Source organism: Arvicanthis niloticus, chromosome 11 (assembly GCF_011762505.2).
Source record: "Arvicanthis niloticus isolate mArvNil1 chromosome 11, mArvNil1.pat.X, whole genome shotgun sequence".
NCBI classification, from domain to species: domain Eukaryota; kingdom Metazoa; phylum Chordata; class Mammalia; order Rodentia; family Muridae; genus Arvicanthis; species Arvicanthis niloticus.
In genome coordinates this window covers 21568032-21586188 of record NC_047668.1, presented here as the reverse complement: position 1 = coordinate 21586188, position 18157 = coordinate 21568032, and positions in this window count along the sequence as shown.

Here is an 18157-nt window from a genome sequence, read left to right as displayed (position 1 = left end):
ATTGGCATCTTGGTTGCATATAATGGCTTCTTTACCTGATTTGTTGACTTCATCTGAAACAAAACGGTTTAGTGAATTAGAAATGGGATGTGTGCATATGGGAGAAAAGACTTGATTAATTAATAATAGAATTCTACGTGGAGTCTTTATAGGAGAGGAGTGAAATGACACACACACACATAGGAAAAACAACTAACAAGAGCTATCTGTCATTCTTTTGAAGTCTATAAAAGAAATTTCTGGAAGGATAAATAAGTAAGAATCTGGCTAGGTAAATTAGATGTTTCTGGTTTATTCCTGGTTAATATGATTACTTTTTTCTTGGTTTTAGGTCAGAAATTAAATTTAGTTGCTATAAAGAGAAAAACAGTATTGAAAACAATATGATTATATTTGAAATTTTAGTAGTGGAAGATAAGATGCTTTTAAAAATTAATAGATAGAGGAGTTACTTTAAGTGGTTATGAAAATGTTGTCCTTATCCTAAAGCTCTAACTACTGGCTATAATATCACTGCTGTATTGCCAAAGGAGTTAGCATGAGAGGCAACTTCACATCAGTGTCTCCTGTAAAACAGGTGAAAGGTGAGAGAGAACAGCCCTGGGAATTCCCAAGAGAGGCCAAAGCCTACTGGTATTTTCTAAAATCGGTTGAAGAAAATTTAGTCTTACCATTTTTTTTTTTTGAACAGACAATTGCAATCTATGAGGTTTAATGAAAGAATGAATGGCAATCCATGAAGGATATGGGCATGGAACATTTATAATTGAATATTTTGTTTAGGGAAAGCTAAAAATTAAAGTTTTATAGTGAATGTTGTAAGTTTAAAAAAAAATTGGATTCATATGTTTAATAGAAAAGACCAATCAGATATCATTTATATAATGAAAGAAATAAGCAGTGGGAAATTTTTGTCTACCTGAGTGACCTGTTTTATTTATCCACCATAGGCAAAAGATGAGGTTATTGATTATACTCTCGGGGTGACATTTCTACTGAAATTGAAACATAGGTATTTCATTATTAAGAGAAGGCACTGAAAAACAATTCATCTTATCATCTGTGTGTAAATGCATGGTGAGAAAAATAATCATTTTAAATGTATAACAATAACATGGCAGTTTTGAAGGACTGTGGTCTTCTCCAGGTTTAGAAACTGCAAACTGCAATAGCAACCTGATAGTGAAAAGGTGCTTATCATTGTAATAGTGTCATGACAAATATAGGGATAACCAAACAAATTTCTGATGGAATTTTAGGCCACGTCATAAGAGTTTATTCCTTGTACTTTAGTCTTGATCTAAGGCCCATGTCTGAGAAGGTCATATTACTTTTATTTTGCAATATGGGCATGTTATTAACTTCCTCTTAATAATAATTTATATTATATCCATAAGGCAATGTTGTTTGTAGCCTTGATCAAAGTATCTTCCCTTTTCAGCAAATGGTGTTAATGAAAAGGTTCCAGAATGGACAAGGTTCTGAAGACAAGTGAAGACTAGGGAGAGAGACCATATTAATCAAAGAACCCATATTATTCCTTCCAAGATTCAGAAACCATCTTGTAAGAAGGGATGTTTTAGAGCCTAGCAATAGGGATTAGTGTGGTTCTCATGCTCCTTTGGGCAGCTTCTTTTACTGCCTAAACTGGGGGAGGGGAGGCTCTGGTAAAACTTAGTGGGATGCAAAGCAAACGTAGAAAAGAAACAAAACATTGGAAGAACTGATGAGGGCCTGGTGGGAAGATAGTGAGAGAGACCAGAAGATAAATGTAACTAGAATGTCTTCTACATAAGTATGAAATTATTTGAGAGTAAATTAATAATAAAAAAAGAAAGGGAATGAGAAAATTCTCTAGAAAATGTATGATGATTTGGTTTGAATCACTCAGTCTTAAGGTTGAGGGTCCCTGGATCTGAGTAAGTTATTTGCTCCACGGCTCACTTCACAGAATGAAGAAAAGAATGCTTTGCTTTCCCCTCGTGTTTTAGTCTATAATTCCTGCACTTAGAAACCCCAGACACCTTATAAATCCATTGTCTTTTAAATCCATTTAATAAGCTTAATTTATCAAAATAATCATTCAATTGCCTTTCTTAAAATAAGTCTAAATTCTACATGTGATTTTAGCTTCAAGAAAAGTTTTAGCACTGTATTGTACTTATTTTTCAAAGTAGCCTTCACTAAGATGAATTTTTTACTTTGCTCAGTTTTAAGAGCTCATCAAATGTTAAACATGACAATGAAAGTATTGCAAATTCTACCATTTTCTTTTCCTGAGCAGGTGAATTATTTATATTATGCATTTACTGGAGATAGATAGTCTAAGAGTGACTACGCAGTGTCATACATTTCTCAGACAAGTTAACAATCAGTCTCTTTGGGCAACCGAAAATTATCAAACATTTTCAGATGTTAGAAGTATCGCCTATGAAATAAACAGGTAAAATTTCTCAGAGATAGTTTAGACATCAGTGTGAGATTCTCATTTACCTGTCACAGCTTGACATGGAGGCTTGAAGCTGAAGAAAAAAAATAAAAAGGGTGGGTAGCATTGGCTTAATCAAATCTTGGAGTGGCCTCATAGAAATTGAGATAAGCTGCAACATCTTTGCCCTGGTCACTTGGATTTCACTTGGATTTGATGATCAGAAATGTGTATTGACCCATGATAGCTCTTTCAGTTAAATCAGGACTTTCTCTTACTATAATTTCAGTGGTCAAAAGATTTCTATCAGACACTCAGTCAATATGACCTTGCTTGTGGCAGAAAAGTGACTCATCTGATCCTCATTTCTAACAATTATATTTTGATATAAAATCTGGCTTAAATTGTTTTAGTTTTAACAAACATCTTTCTTAGTCAGTATATGTATATGAGATAACTGTAATTGTCAGAAAACACTGAATGCCATGCGTAGTGAGTGAGGCAGAGAATCATCGTAGATACAAGTAAGGGAGTTTGCCTGTTGCAATGCACATTTCCCTTCATTACCACCTTCAGCTTCTCACTATGACTGGATACAGCAGTGTTGCTAGCTGTAAAATAATTGCTTCCCACTGCTTCTCACTTCTAGTCTTATTGTAACAAGGTTTGTTCTTCCAACCATATTGACAATCAGCTTATACATATGATGTAACTGAACCAATAAATTGTGAACCAGTGTAATACGTGCCTATATATGAAAAATGTTAAACACCTGCACATGATTCTACTTGCTATTTTTCTTCTACAGTAAGACACGGTGTGGATGACAAGACTCATTCCCTCACCTTAAAATGCAAATGAATATAGAAAAAGATTGAAATCTGTTTTTCAAAAAAACATGTATAATATATAATGATAATCGATATACATTGTTAAATCAATCATGATTATGATTGTTTCTTGTTACTAGAGCAAAATTTTTGGAAGCTGACTGATGTAAGTGATGTCTGTGGTACCCACTTTTATATCCTCAAATCATAGCAGGATGTGTAGTGCAACCTACTGGATGAACAAAAGAATCAGAAGAAGAGGCACTGCATTTGTTTAAGTATCATTTTATTCATTTAGTAGCCACCATGATATCATGTATTCAGGTCACTATGACAAAGTGCAGATCTATTTTAAGGGTAAGCCGTGCTACCAGGGCATGCTAGCAGCAATTTTGGTACTTAGAGACTTGAGATATTAAAGTTTTAAGTATAACAGAATGTTCAAGTGCATAAGTTGTCAGTGGTGCTGAATAAAGATCCCAGTTCTTGCAGATTAAATGGTAATCTCTATCTCTCTCTTTTTAGTCTCCCTGGGGAGCTTTGATAAAAATAAATGATTTGTACTGTTTATACTTATCAGGCATGACCACACACTTCCTCCTCCTGCAGGGGGGTTATATTCATTTTACCCTTAATTAGTTCTGTGATTAATTTAGGTAAAGTTCTGTAGGATTTTTATTTTTTCTCAATTTGAATAGCTAAATGATTAGCATTTTAGAGTCTGCCATGAGCAGTCTCCAGAGGAAGTGTTTTGTCCGTGACCTTTTACATTCCTGACAGTGAATGCTGGTCTTTGTTGATTTTACATACGTGCCTGTAGGGAGGAATTATGTACTCCACATATGATGCACAAGTTTTAGTGTGGACTTAAACAGCAAAAGATAAGAAAGAAATCTGACATCATGCAACGAAGTTCATTTACATGTATAAATGTATGTGAACATGCCTTGGGAGACCTATCTACATCTTTGATCATTGTAGGCTCTATTTTTGGCCCTCTTGGACACTTGATATTCCCAGTCATCCATCAACAGGATGAAATTTTTGTCCTCTTGTAAGGTCATTATATTCAAGCCTGACTCATCCGGAGAGAAGAAACCTACCTTTTGTCTGTCTCTAAGAGCTGGGTCAGGTCCAGAGTTAAACAAAAGAAAACATTTCTCTTCGGTTAATCTTCAACAGAACTTCGAAGAAATTAACATTAGTCAGAGCCTATAAAGACTGATGGTCCTCTCCCGCTTTGTAGTAACAGAAATTTCTATCTGGTTAGGAATGTTTGCCTCATTAGGTTAAAGGGGATGTGTGTGTGTGTGTGTGTGTGTGTGTGTGTGTGTGTGTGTGTGTGTGTGTGAAAGAAGAGAACCAATCTGATTTCAGATAATACTGAAACTTTGTGTTTTGCTACAAAATGACTATCTGATTGCAAAGTGTTTGATTTGAGAAATTCAACTAAAGCATGGAGGTCTCATATCCTCCTTTCCTCTTTCAGCAAAAGCAGTGAATACTTTTGGTGCTTTTCCTTTCACTGTACTCCACTCATGATTAAAAGCATGCCATTTATAATGAACAATGCCTTCAAGATACAGCGAGATCTCTGCCTATCATCTCCCTGGTAATGGTAAAGCTCCAGACATGGTAGGTAAAAGATATCTCACTAATTTTCTGGGACATACTTTAGATAATTAACACCTGATTTGAACCTTTGGATGCAGAGAATCACCTTGATCTTCAGTGAACATTTCTGTTCCTATAATGTTTCAACTCTTGACATTTTTTTCTTTTTTTCCCTAGTGAATTAGGACATTCTGAATATGGTTTTCCTTTCCACAGGATAATGTATATGTGCCATTTTACCTTGTTCTTGTCATGGAATTGAATATAATGAGAAAATGCATTTGTGTGGTTTGTGAATGGAGCACAAAAGTAATTTGGGTGCATTTGTCTGTAATTGGAGAGCCCCTGCCTACGAAGCCACAAAGACTGGATGACCCTGTCTTGTTTTGACAAAGTAACTAAAGTGCTTACATTCAGCCATGGTAGATATATGGAGTTCTGCTCTGCTGAATGATATAGCGAATTGTAATAATGGTGATAATCACAGAGAAGATAATGGGAGTGGGAACATATTTAGAAAACAATGTCCTGTCCTACTGAACACCAACAAAACTGGGGACCCAGGGAGCCTACTCAGCACAGAAGCTACACACAGAAAGGTGCCATTTTTCTTCCCTTTGCAGCCAAAACAGCCACTGTGCCTGAGCTCTGAGAAACACAGTCTCAATACCACAAAGCCAAAATCTTATCAAAAATGAAAGAAACTAAGGAAGTTCTCTACTATCAGCTGGTGTCATCCTCTTGAAGAGAAGAGGTGTTTCAGGGGTGTCAGCTCTCTTCCCTTGGGAAATTAGTATCTCTCCTGGAGAGGATTACACATTAAAAGTTCTTTTCCTGGGATCCCGATGTTACTACCAGCCTTCTTTTCTCTTCAGGGCTATATGCCTCAAAGGTATGTGTATGACTAAGAAATCAATTTTTAAATTTGCAAGTGGCAATGATACATTCTCAGACACAATATGGAACCTCAAGTAAAAACTGAACCTGAGATTTTCGATGCAAAATATTACCTATTCAGTCTTAAATTCAGATAGGAGGCTTTGTAGCTCACATGAATAGAAAAAAAATGGTTACATCCGTCTTTCTTCTTCTTTAGAAGATATATTTTTCTGACATTCTACTGCCTTTGCTAGAAGGAATGTGCTCTAAGTAAGGTTCAAAGTAGGATGATGCAATTTACGATTCTGGTTTGATTGATACAGGCATGTTTATAAGGATTCTAGCTCCAAGGTTGGACAGTGCAATCAAGAAGAGAGGACATTCTCTGGATCTCAGGTGTAGGAGCCCTCTTTCTTTTTCTTTTCTTCTTTCTTTCTTTCTTTCTTTCTTTCTTTCTTTCTTTTTTTCTTTCTTCCTTCCTTTCTTTCTTTGTGTGTATTTTTGAAGACGAATTTATTATTATTCAATTATTCCATTCTTCAACATCTGCTCCTCTAGAGCTACCTTGTTGATACTAAATGACATAAAAGTGTGTTTTAGTTAATTTAGGAAACAAAAGATAAAGTCATGGGTACTTGTATTATAAAGTAGGTGCCCATATGCTCCTCTAAAACAAAAACAAAACTAAACCAAAAAACACACCAAAAACCCACAACAAACAAACAAACAAAACTCCAGGGAGTTCAATTGACTTAGAGTTTCTTAGAAACAGATTAGATGTTGTCACTGCAACAGAGTATAGAACCAAAGAAGTATGTGAGTGCAATGTAAGAGAGGTTTGTAGTCATAGAGAGGTTCTAGAAAGAAAGCAGAGGGTTAAATATATTTGTGAAGCAATAGAAAGAAGTATGGTGAGCAAATGAACTGGTCACCATACTTCATGGTCTGGTCCCATGAGAGAGTCCACTCAAATAGAAAGGGAAGACTTATATGAAGTGTAGTGGGGTTCCATATCATGAGCCATACTGCTCATTTACACTTGTAGTGCATTGATAAAAAGAAAGAAGAAAAGGAGTAAGAGGAAAGTAGGAGAAGAAAAGCAAACTGTCCAGCCAAGTTAATGAGGAAACTCTCCATTAAGCCAAATGTGTAAGATGTCTTTGTCACTGGACATTCATGCACACATTGCAGGTCTCTGGTAAGAGAGAATGTATAGCATTGCTCACAACACCTTCTTGTGAGCATCATGATCTAGGCAGAAATTGTGCTGGCCTAGTTTTCTCATCCAACGCAGAAAACCCCAAGTGCTAAGAGACAAACGATGTGCTCAATATCAGCTCTTGGGAGGATTGGAGCTAGAACCTGGCTCCTAATCAGGAATATTACATTCTCCCACAACAGCAGATTACAAGTGCAGGTGCCTATCATCTGGAATAGCATGGCTGAGGGAGTAGAGGAAAATGAAGACATCAAAGGCAGGTACACTAAAACAGAAAATCTGAGTGGCAGAAATGGTGAAACACAAGCCAATCTTCATAGTGTATCTGCTTACATAAGGCTTCCTGATGGATCCACAGTGTCCAAGACTGAAAATGCCATTCTTTCACCTTGCTGCAGTTCTGAGATCTCTGTAGGATTAGTGGTGGGCTCAGGCATGGGGAAGCAATCACCTAGTAGGATTCAGAGCTGATCCTGTGGTTGAAAGCCAGGTGTGCATGGTGGTTCTCCACACTTCCCACTGAAAAACCAAAGATGGGAGTGTTGTGAACACTCCTCAGAGTCTGGGTTGTGAATTTTCCATACCTGACTAACTCCCAGATTTCCTCTCTCTCTTCATGTCCCACATTCTAATCCTGCCTCAGCTTACTGTCTGTCACAATTTTATTAACAGGTAATGTTTCCACACAGTACACAAAAGATTTTTGCTACATTCAACAAAACAAAACCAGCTACCAATTTACCGCATAGGTTCTTATAACCATACATATTTGTGCTGTATTTAACTAAACATCATGTGTAAAAAGTACATGTTTTTCTGAAGTTATATTTATTTATGTGCTTACAGGTTTAAGTAATGTGAACAATAATAGTTCTTGATAGTTCTGTAGGACTATCAAAAAGACATAACAGACCAGAATGCTAGAAAATGTTTAGATCAATTGTGACAACAAATTAAAGTTCATACAACCAAGAGAAATGTTTGATGAAGAAAGGAACCTCAGAAAAGAAATGGGGGCTATCTACTGTGATAATAACAGAATGCATATAGTATGTTAACATCTATCCCAGCTATGTTGGTGAGTGTCACTGAAAAGACTCATTGTGCTGAGCCTTTATCAGTCCTGCCTCTGACTTTTCCAGAATGTTCTAGAATATAAAGTCCCATGCTGCTTCCAGTTGGGTATCACAGTAACCAGTTTTTTGTCACTCTGTATTTTCTGAGCATTTATAAGAATACAGAAAGATTCCAGACCTTTCTTCCCTTCTCTTTGATTATTGTTCTTCTAAATAATAGAAGATAATTTTCAGGACTGAGCCTCAGTGTCCACTTATCACAAAGAGAGCATGATTGCTCACTATCTGTGTGAGCTGCACTCCTACAGAGCTGATTTTTTGTGTTTCAAAACCATTACCTACATAGTAAGTGGTGAGACCACACTGCCTTCAAATGATGAATCTTCACCAGGAAAACTTTACCCAAAGCATCACATCAAGTCAATTTATTACCCCACAATCAAATGAATAAAACTGAATTTAATTTAATGTTTAAGTTTCTATTCTTTTGATGGTTAATTTTGTTATCAACCTGATTAGATATAAAATTAATTAATCATTGCTCTGACAGAGCCAGTAAGGCATTTCTCTGAAGGATTAATCCAGGGGGTGAAAAATGTTTCCCAGAACTGTGCTGTAACTTCCAAGGGTGGCCCAGTCATATGGATGTCTGAGGGAAAGCTGTTCTTTTTGCCTGCCTATCTTTCTTTTTTATTGATGAGAATATTTATGTCACTGCTTCTATACTTTCCTCATGTCAGAATCCAGCTTTCTCAGCCTTGTAACACCAGCTGAAAAACACTGGTTCTCCAGGAGCCTCTAGTCTGAGTAAGTGCTGAGACATTCAACCTTGTAGACTTAGATGATACTGCACTTTTCAGGGGTTCCAGCATGCAGAGCCATTATTGGACTGTCCAGCATAAACTGGGGTACATTATTTTTTATTCACATTCATTCTATTGTTTCTGCTCCTCTAAATAATCATAGTGATGCAGTTCCCTAGAGAGAAGCTACAAAGGAAAGAAACTTAGATTTGATTTTCAAAGAAATATGTACCTCTTTTTCATGAGACAAACTAAACAACCACTTTAGTTTAAATGGTAGTATGTTGAGAACCGAGCTGGCCCACGTTTGGGGGCCCAAATGTCTCAGACTACTCTGTCAATGTTGGGACCCCCCACTGTCAAAAGCCTTCGAGACTACCTTGTTAGCCCACACTGCCCCAAGCTGCTCAGGTCCACAGGTCGGGGTTCAGCAAGAAAGAGAGTAAGGACGAACTCGAGGAATGGAGACCAGACAGAGTGTGATTCAATCCCGTTTATTCTTCAGTCTTTCTTCTTCTCTCCAAGTCCCAAGTCCTAAGTTCCTAGTCCCTAGTGCCTCCAAGTTCCAAGTTTCTTCTTCCAAGTGCTGAGTGCCTAATGTCTAATTCCAAGTTCTTCCTCCAAGTGCCAAGTGCCTAATACCTAATAACTAACTCCAAGTTGTACTCCAAGTTGTACTCCTAATGCCTAATTCCTACTCCAACTTGTACTCTCTGAAGTGTCTGATTCTCTGTTTTTCTTCTGTCTGCCTCTCGCTTTTTATATGTCTCACTTCTAAGCCACGCCTCTAAGTCATGTCTTTAATCATGCCCTTAGGTCTTGTCTCTAAATCAGATCTCTAAGTCACGCCCTTAAGTCACACACCTTTAAGTCTCACATACCCAAGGGAAAATCCTGGGTATCTAAAGCAAGATGTTATCGGAGTGTGCTCAGCTGTTGTAGGCTATTGTAATCACATCTCTTATCAGGGTCTATGGCTCAAGATGGCCGCCTTCTGTTGGCTCCCAATAGTAGTACACCTTAGATCACGCACAATACTTCACCCAAATTTAGACAATATTGAACTTTCCAAATGTTTTATATAGATTGTTTTATATATTATCTTAAAAGAACACTTTTTCATGACTTCCTGGGTATTGCCTCTCAGCAAGGTCCAGCACATCCATAAGTTACTTTAGAATCAGTAAGACAGATTCTGGGGGCAGTCACACTGGGCAGATTTTATACTCTGTGGTTTTGCCTGATAGGATTTTAAATATGAATGGCATATCTTAGAAACTTGGTGTTTTAATTTTGACAACATGAACCATGAATGTAAAACTGACCAAATGATGGAGCCATCTATATCTTAAAGGCCAACGCTGCAGCCCATTTGTCTAGATGATGCAGGGAAGTAAATTCCTAATGGGCTTTGCTATTTCCTATCTCTTTTATGATTTCCTAATCTGTTCCTTACATGTATTTTCTTTCTTTCTCATTCTTTCCCTCTCTTTCTTTCTTGTTTTCTTTACATTTTTTTCTCTTCCTGCCTCCCCAACATCTTCCCATATTCCTGAAATTCTTTCTGAATAATATGAAACACTAAAGATTCTCTAAGTATAATGCTGGTCCTTGACAAGGTAAAAGACAGACTAGGATATGATATGTCATCAATAATGATTTTTCAAAACGGAATTCAGTCTTCACATGCTCCAAATAATTGCTATTTTCTCAATCTAAGGAAATAAACTAATCTCTAGCTAGTTTAATAGCATCTTAGCTCATGCTGCTTTCTGTGTAGTCACAGAAACTTCAAGGTACACTGTACATGGATTTGCCTACACTTTTCCCAAGCTAGTTAAAAACTGATTTTGTTTCCTATAACTCTATAAAAGAAACAACTAAAGAGGTTAACCCCCTACTAATTTTTATTTTTAAATTTTCAAATACTATAACACTGCTTAAAATTCTTTAATATATTTATATTTATAAAATCCATATAAACCTGTTAATTGGTAATAACATACCTACTATTTAGCATTAATCATGTCATCGACTATAAATCCACTTGGACCTCTGGAGTCAGCACATACATCATTTAAGCCATTTAATTGAATGCTGCTTGGGAAAACTCAAGGTCTATTAATGCATTATTTCTCATTCAACACAAAATTTGAAAGCTGTGAATTTGAAATATTCCTCCCAGGAGAAAAAAAAAGCAATGAAAAGAAAATGGCTTTGTTTTAAAAGAACTATACTGTTGAATGAAATTTAAAACATGCTTTGAATTTGATTGGTGACCTTAAGATATAGAGAAAATTCTAGTGTCATCTTCTAATCAGGATGTAATTCACACTTCAGACACCTTCTTAGTGATCCCTTGTGGACTGGACATCTTTGAACAAAGATTCCTAAGGACTCATTAAACCTTCATCCTTCTGAAAGTGGAACTCTTTCGCAGATATGAGAGATGTCACAGAAGGAGCACCAAAGAACACGTGTTTAGCAAGCCAGCTGTACATTTACTCAAAGACTTGAAATAAATTGATGAGACTATATAAAATGACTTACATACTTGGATAAATTTGAAATATTTGGTAAGTGTAGATCATGTGTCTCATAGAGTTGAGTGTTAGACACTCCAATGCTATAACAAAATACCCCACAGGAATAAAAGAAGGAAAGTTTTACTTTGCAAATAGTTTCAAAGGTTTTAGCCAGCATTGCACTCACAGTGTAGAAGGCAGCTCACTCTGTGGGCCAGGAAGCAAGGAGAGAAAGTTTGGCTGGCTGGCTTTCTCCCCTCTAACATGTTCAGCTACCCAGCACAGAAATGGTGTTGCCTCCTTCAGATAAGCCTTTCTGGAATGCCCTCACAGACTTGCTGATGTAGTATGTCATTAACTCAAATCAGCTTGATCATCAAATTAACTAAATTCAAGTATAGTTGATGTGTTTGGGGTTGTTTATTCTCCAAATATTCTCAGGGAACACTATCAGGACATGTGATAGGAAAGAAATAGGTTTCTCATTGCTATTGAATATATAGCAAAGTATTCACTGGATAGCAATGCTAAATTGACATTTTTGAACAAGAATAAAAGTTTTATCTTCTGTGAGTTAATGTAATGAAACTCATGTGTATGTCTGTGTTTGTATCAATAAGTGCATACTTGCTTGAGTCCATGTTTCTATCCACATACATATTTTTCCATGAATATAATCATCTATGTGTCCATATGTATACCCATGGGTATATTCTTATATCTGTCCATGTGTGCATTCATATGTGTCTTTCTACCTGTGAATCTGTGTGTATTCATATGTAGTATATATCCATGTGTACTTCTGCGTATGCACTCATGTATATATCCATGTGTGCATCTATGTGTATATCTCTGTGTATCTATTGTGAGCATCCCTGTCTGACTAAATGTGTATATCTGTGTGTAGATCTATACTTGCATACGTGCATCCATTTGTGTATATGTGTGTGCATCGATATTTGCATCCATTGGTATATCCATGTGTGTGTGTGTGTGTGTATGTGTGTGTATCTACACATGTTAGCCCATGTGTGCACATATGTATGTTTCATGTACACACCCACATGGGTATCCATGTATACATCCATGTGGATATTCATGTGGAACGATGAATATGTATCTCCTTGTCTACAGATAACACTTTAGTAGAAGAGTTCTTAAATGAGTCGAATCCATCATATCTGCTATGAGGACCACAGGAGGGGCAGTTCATTTTGCCAATAGAGCATTAGAGAATACTATTGGCCTCACAAAATTTTCTATATTCTTGGATTAGCTGTTGTTCCTAATGAAAACTGACAGAAAACATTTCCTTAGTATTTTACTTCTGTCCAGAAGGCAATAACCTCTTCAATAGAATCCTGATTTCTGAAAAGCCATCCGTAGTTCTCAAAATAGACCACACACAAAGCTTGTTTCTCAGACCTTGCCAAATCCAAGAAATCCCAAGTATGTGTCGTATGTCACATAACAGATTTCTTTTTCTTTTTTTTTTTCTTGATATGGGGGGAGAGGAACAGGGACATATGTGCGAGGGATTTGACTAATTATGTCTCTCTCAGAGACACATTCTAATTCAATGAAGCAGATAGAAAAACAGAAGCTAAATTGAGTACATCTTATATTGTCTAAAATTTGCAGCAGACAATAAAAACGTAACACTTAGCAACATATTTGTTGTAGGAGACACAGAATAATGACGGCTTCCTGCTCTGTTTCCCTCTCTAAACAAGTGTCAAAATAAAACCACAACAAGAAGTTCCAACTCTGGAAAAATATGAAAAGGTTCTGAAATATTAACTTTCTAACAAACTTATAGTCTAACAGAAAACAACTTGTTAGAAAAAATATTAAAAGCTAGGGAAAATGATTCAGTGGATAAAAGTGCCTGCTAGCAGGTTTGAATACTTAGGTTCAGATCCCAGAACTCACATAAAGCCAGATACAACAATAGTGTACATTTGTAATCCTGTTATGAAATGGAAAACAGAGACAGGAAAATACCCAGAAGATGTAGTAGCCTTTACATACAAAATGGCAAACTATAAGACCTTTTTAAAACAAGGTAGAAAAGGAAAGTAACCCCTGTGGCTCTCCTCTCACCCTCATGTACATGTCATGTGCACTCAAATTTACATACATACATGCAAGCGCGCGAGCGCACACACACACACACACACACACATAAACACACACACACACAGAGAGAGAGAGAGATAGAGAGAGAGAGAGAGAGAGAGAGAGAGAGAGAGAGAGAGAGAGGAGACAGAGTTGGAGACAGAGACAGACTGAGAGACAAAAGAGACAGAGAGAGGGAGAGAGTAAAAGAAAAAGGGAGAGAGAGGGAGAGAAAGAGAGACAGAGAGAGACAGAGACAGAGAGAGAGAGAGAGAGAGAGCAATTGATGGATCTTAAAAACAAAAATTTATACAAGCTGCTAGTTTGTTTGACAAAGACAGTAAAACAGTTTAGCTTGAAGAGCATGTAAGAAGCCTGGGAAAATGTGACAAAGTACTTAAGGGCCTGTGATGATAACATGTTAAGTGGGACTTATGAAGAATTCAAGAGATTGGAAGCATGTGACTTATGGTTAAGAAGACTTAGAAAATTTACTAATGCCTCTGAGTTTTATTCAATAAAATAAGACATCCAACTTTCAAAGTAAGTCTAAAGGTTAATTGGCATACTGTTGGGAATAGCTGAATAGTTATTGAAAACTTAAAAATTGAAAACTTTCAAACTTCAATTTATTTTACTTTTGTTCCAGCTTACACAGATAACATTTCAAACTGGTTAAAGGAAAACAGTATGGCACCATGAGAAAGATGTAAAGATCCATTCAATGAAATGTCATTTGTTCCTCCTTCTCAGTTTTCATCCATAACCATCAAACGCTTAATGACTTTATGTTTTTTAATTGAAAGAATTCAACCAATAAATACTGATCATGATTTTCTGTCCTCTAACTCCTCCCAGAGCTTCTCCACCACCTAAGCAACCAACTGCATGCAATTTCTTTCTCTTTCCATCTCTTCAGAAAACAAACTTTTATTTGCCTGATTGTTTTTTGAAAGTATCTCTTTTGTTAAGCCTTATATACCAGTGGTTGCCCACACTGTCTTCAGTAACAAGTCTCACACAGTTTTATGCACTGAGGTATTTTAGAATGTCCATTTATTCCTTGCTATTCATAGATGGCAAAGGATGCTTCCTTTTCTTCCCACATGTTTCTTCCCTCTGCCATATCTTAATGCAATTGCACTCAGTTTCAAATGAGCAAAAGTAAAAGTTCTGCACAAGCATGTGGGAAGAGGAAGTACTCCAAGAAGGAGCTAATATCCTATGTCAGTTCAAAATTCCTGACACTATTAATGATACCGTTATGCTTACAGGCAGGAACCTAGTATAACTGTCCTCCGAGAGGCTCTACCCAGCAGCTGACTGAAACAGATAAAATATCCACAGTCAAACCCACTGAGCTTGGATCCTTATGGAAGAGTTGTGGGAAGAATTGAAGGCCCTGAAGGGAAATCCACATGAAGACCAACAGAGTCAACTAACCTGGGAGCTCTCAGAGACTGAACCACCAACCAAAGAGCATACTTGGGCTAGACCAAGCCCCCAGCATCTCCCACATATGTAGCAGAGGGCTGCATTGTCCTGCCTCAGTGGGACAGGATGTGCTAATTGGGCAGAGATTTGATGTGCCAGGGTCCAGGGACACTGGGTGGGGACGGGGGTACCCTCTCAGAGGTCAAGGGGAAAGGGGATAGGGTGAGAAACTTTGAGAGGGGAGACTGGGGGGAGGCAGGATTTGGGGTGCTAATTAATTAATTAAAATAAAGGTGGCACTGACTTTCAGAGAAAAGAAACTTCAATAGTTCAAAGGCTTTAAGACTGGAATTCTGGGACGTTTCAGGATCTTTAAGCAAAATATTGAAATATTTGGTTCAAGTGAGGTATTTTGGGCTGAAATACTTTTTAGAAGCAATCTGCCATTCTTAAGATACTCATCAATATTTAATAATATTTAATAATACTCATTGATAATTACAATAAGCAATGTACAAAACTCTCAGTTTATCAAAGGCATTAAAGAGTGCATTACTTCACAAATGGATTAATGCAGTCTAAATTTTGAGACCCAGGAAGCTGCTACTGCTGCAGATCTAACCTGAGGAACTGAATCCTTTCTTTACTGAGTAATCTTTCCTACTCACTGTGTTACATTTGTCATGCAGATGGTCTATTCTCCTTCTACCTACAGTACAACAAACTAAAACCAATTGTAATAACAATAATTTAATAAATATTAATTAAGTTTTTGATAGACCAGCATAATAACTTTAAGTGGGATCAATGTTGATATTATTTCTTTATAGAATAATTATAACTGTTTTTGTTTTTATTTCTTTATTGAAAAGAAATTTTTTCTTGAGCTATAATAACATAGCCATGGCCCCAGAACACAGTTTTAGGTTATTTCAAATTCTAGGTTCCAATGTGGAAGAAGATTTATGAAGTTATAGACTTTTAAAAAGCAAAGAAGTTCATAAATCAAATCAAGTTTTAATAAATATTGGCAGTTCATCAAAGAGGTGGTTACGTCAAGATGGGGGAAGCTTTTTAAAATCTTCAGCCGCTATCTGATGGCGTTCTTAGTTTTCGGGTTGGTGTAAGCAGGAAGTCTGCTAGGTTAATGAAGTCTAAAAGGTTTTTTAATATATTAGTCACAAGTTGCTAGTTCCCACTACAGGTAGGCAAGAAATGACTATTTGGGTGGCTAAAGTGAACTGAGATAAAGTAATTAGCCTCTGGACTATGACATCCCAACCTTCCATGTCATCTAAGTTCTAATCAGTCACTCAGTCGCTGCAGACACAGCTGCTTTCCAGAAAATCCTATTGACAGATGTCCCTGTTGACAGGAATCACACTGTGTACATGGGAAGACCGCATATTATTAATTATTATAAGGTTCTTTATAGCTAGGAAGCTCATTCCTAGCATCTGAGTAATGAGCAGTACAGCAGTCTTCAGAAGAAGTGAATTACTGGTAAAGGCCATTAAGAAAGAAACTCCTGGGTCATATCAAAACTATAGCCATCGTGATCTACATCTGACTTCCTTTTTCTTACATCATGTGTATCAGATGTGACATTTACATGTGACATACAATAGCATAATCATACCTATAATCAAAATAATTAATAACACATTTTGGCTTACTGGTGTGAAGATAATAGATGGAGAAAATACGTGTTTTAAATAACCAAAAATTGCATATTTTCTTAGAAAATGGTTTATGTTTTCCACTGTATTTACAGCTAAAGGTACTGTATGAACTTTCTTGTTTATATTTAAATGGTTAGAGTTGGGACATTGGAATGAGCCACTGTGGTGTTTTTATTAGTAAAACACAATTACTCTTTAATTGATTTGTTTTATTTTCAGCTAATTATAGTATAAGATTTTTTGGGCACTAATCAAGAAACATTAGAAGTGCTTAAGTTGTTAAACATCATGAATATTATTGCTACTAGAGATTGATGTCTCTTGTATACTTTGGATACTTAACTCAACCTTTTGGATAACTCTAGTTGGAGTAAAGGGAGCAAAGTTTAATTTTACACTAGTAAAATTAATTTTGTTAATTTAATATAAATTACTGTGGATAGAAAAGGAAAACAAAATTTCTAAAGACAATAAAATTATTTGAATATTTTCATCATGAAAACTTGTTTTGAATAATGAAGAAGTTTAGGGTAACTAATCGTAGCAAAAATCATGACTAAATGAGGAGACATAGTATCTTCATTTGTGACTTCATTAAAACCGTCATTAGTATTGTTTTATCACTTAGAACTGTACAGTTTTTGAATCTTAAACATAAAAAGTATCTGAGAAACATAAAAAAGTGAGATAAATGTTTAGTTACTTGGGGTATTCAATTGTAAATGGTATTGAAGGTGAGTATCATCTAGCATTTTCAAAGTCCGTATGGAGGCACTCACTCTCAGATGATGTAAAAAGGTTCAGCATGTGGAGTTGTGTACTCTAAGAGAGTTAGAAGCATCTGGATATGGTCATGAATCACTGAAGTACTGTATCTTCTCTTTTAGTAGAGGAAATCATCTGGTTTCTCTTGTTTATTTTTGTTGTTGTTGGGGGTGGTGGTGTTTGTTGGTTGGTTGGCTGGTTGTATTTTGTTTGCTTAGTTGGTTGGTTGGTTGTTTTTTAGTTTTATGATTTGTGTGATATTCTGTACCTAATTTAGAATTTTAATTATCATACTTAAACATATTTTACAATAGTCTATATTACTAGACTCTCTGGTAAAGATCAAATTTTATAAGCAGATTTCAATATTTCTCCATTGGAATAAATTTCAAGATCAGTATATAATTTAACAGGAATTTCTAAGTAAAAATAACTTCCTATAAGAGAATTGCTCTGTGGTTAAAGCAAAGACCAAGTATCCAAAAACATAAAGGCTTTTTTTTTTCAATGAGAAAACATATAAAACTAAAATCTGCTCATAGGTCTTAAGTGGCCATTTACACTGGAGTATGCCCTATGTCAGGTTATGTTCCCCCACTTCCACTGAGCCTTGGCAGTAACTGCCATGTCCTCCTGGCGTCTCATATTCCAGCCACATCTTCTGAGTGAAGCAAAGCAAAGAAGCCACCAAATCCCGTCCCAACTTCTGGGGGGACAGGCTTTGGTATTGTTCATCTAATTTTTATTTCTTTGATGAAACATTATGTCACATAAATCACTATGA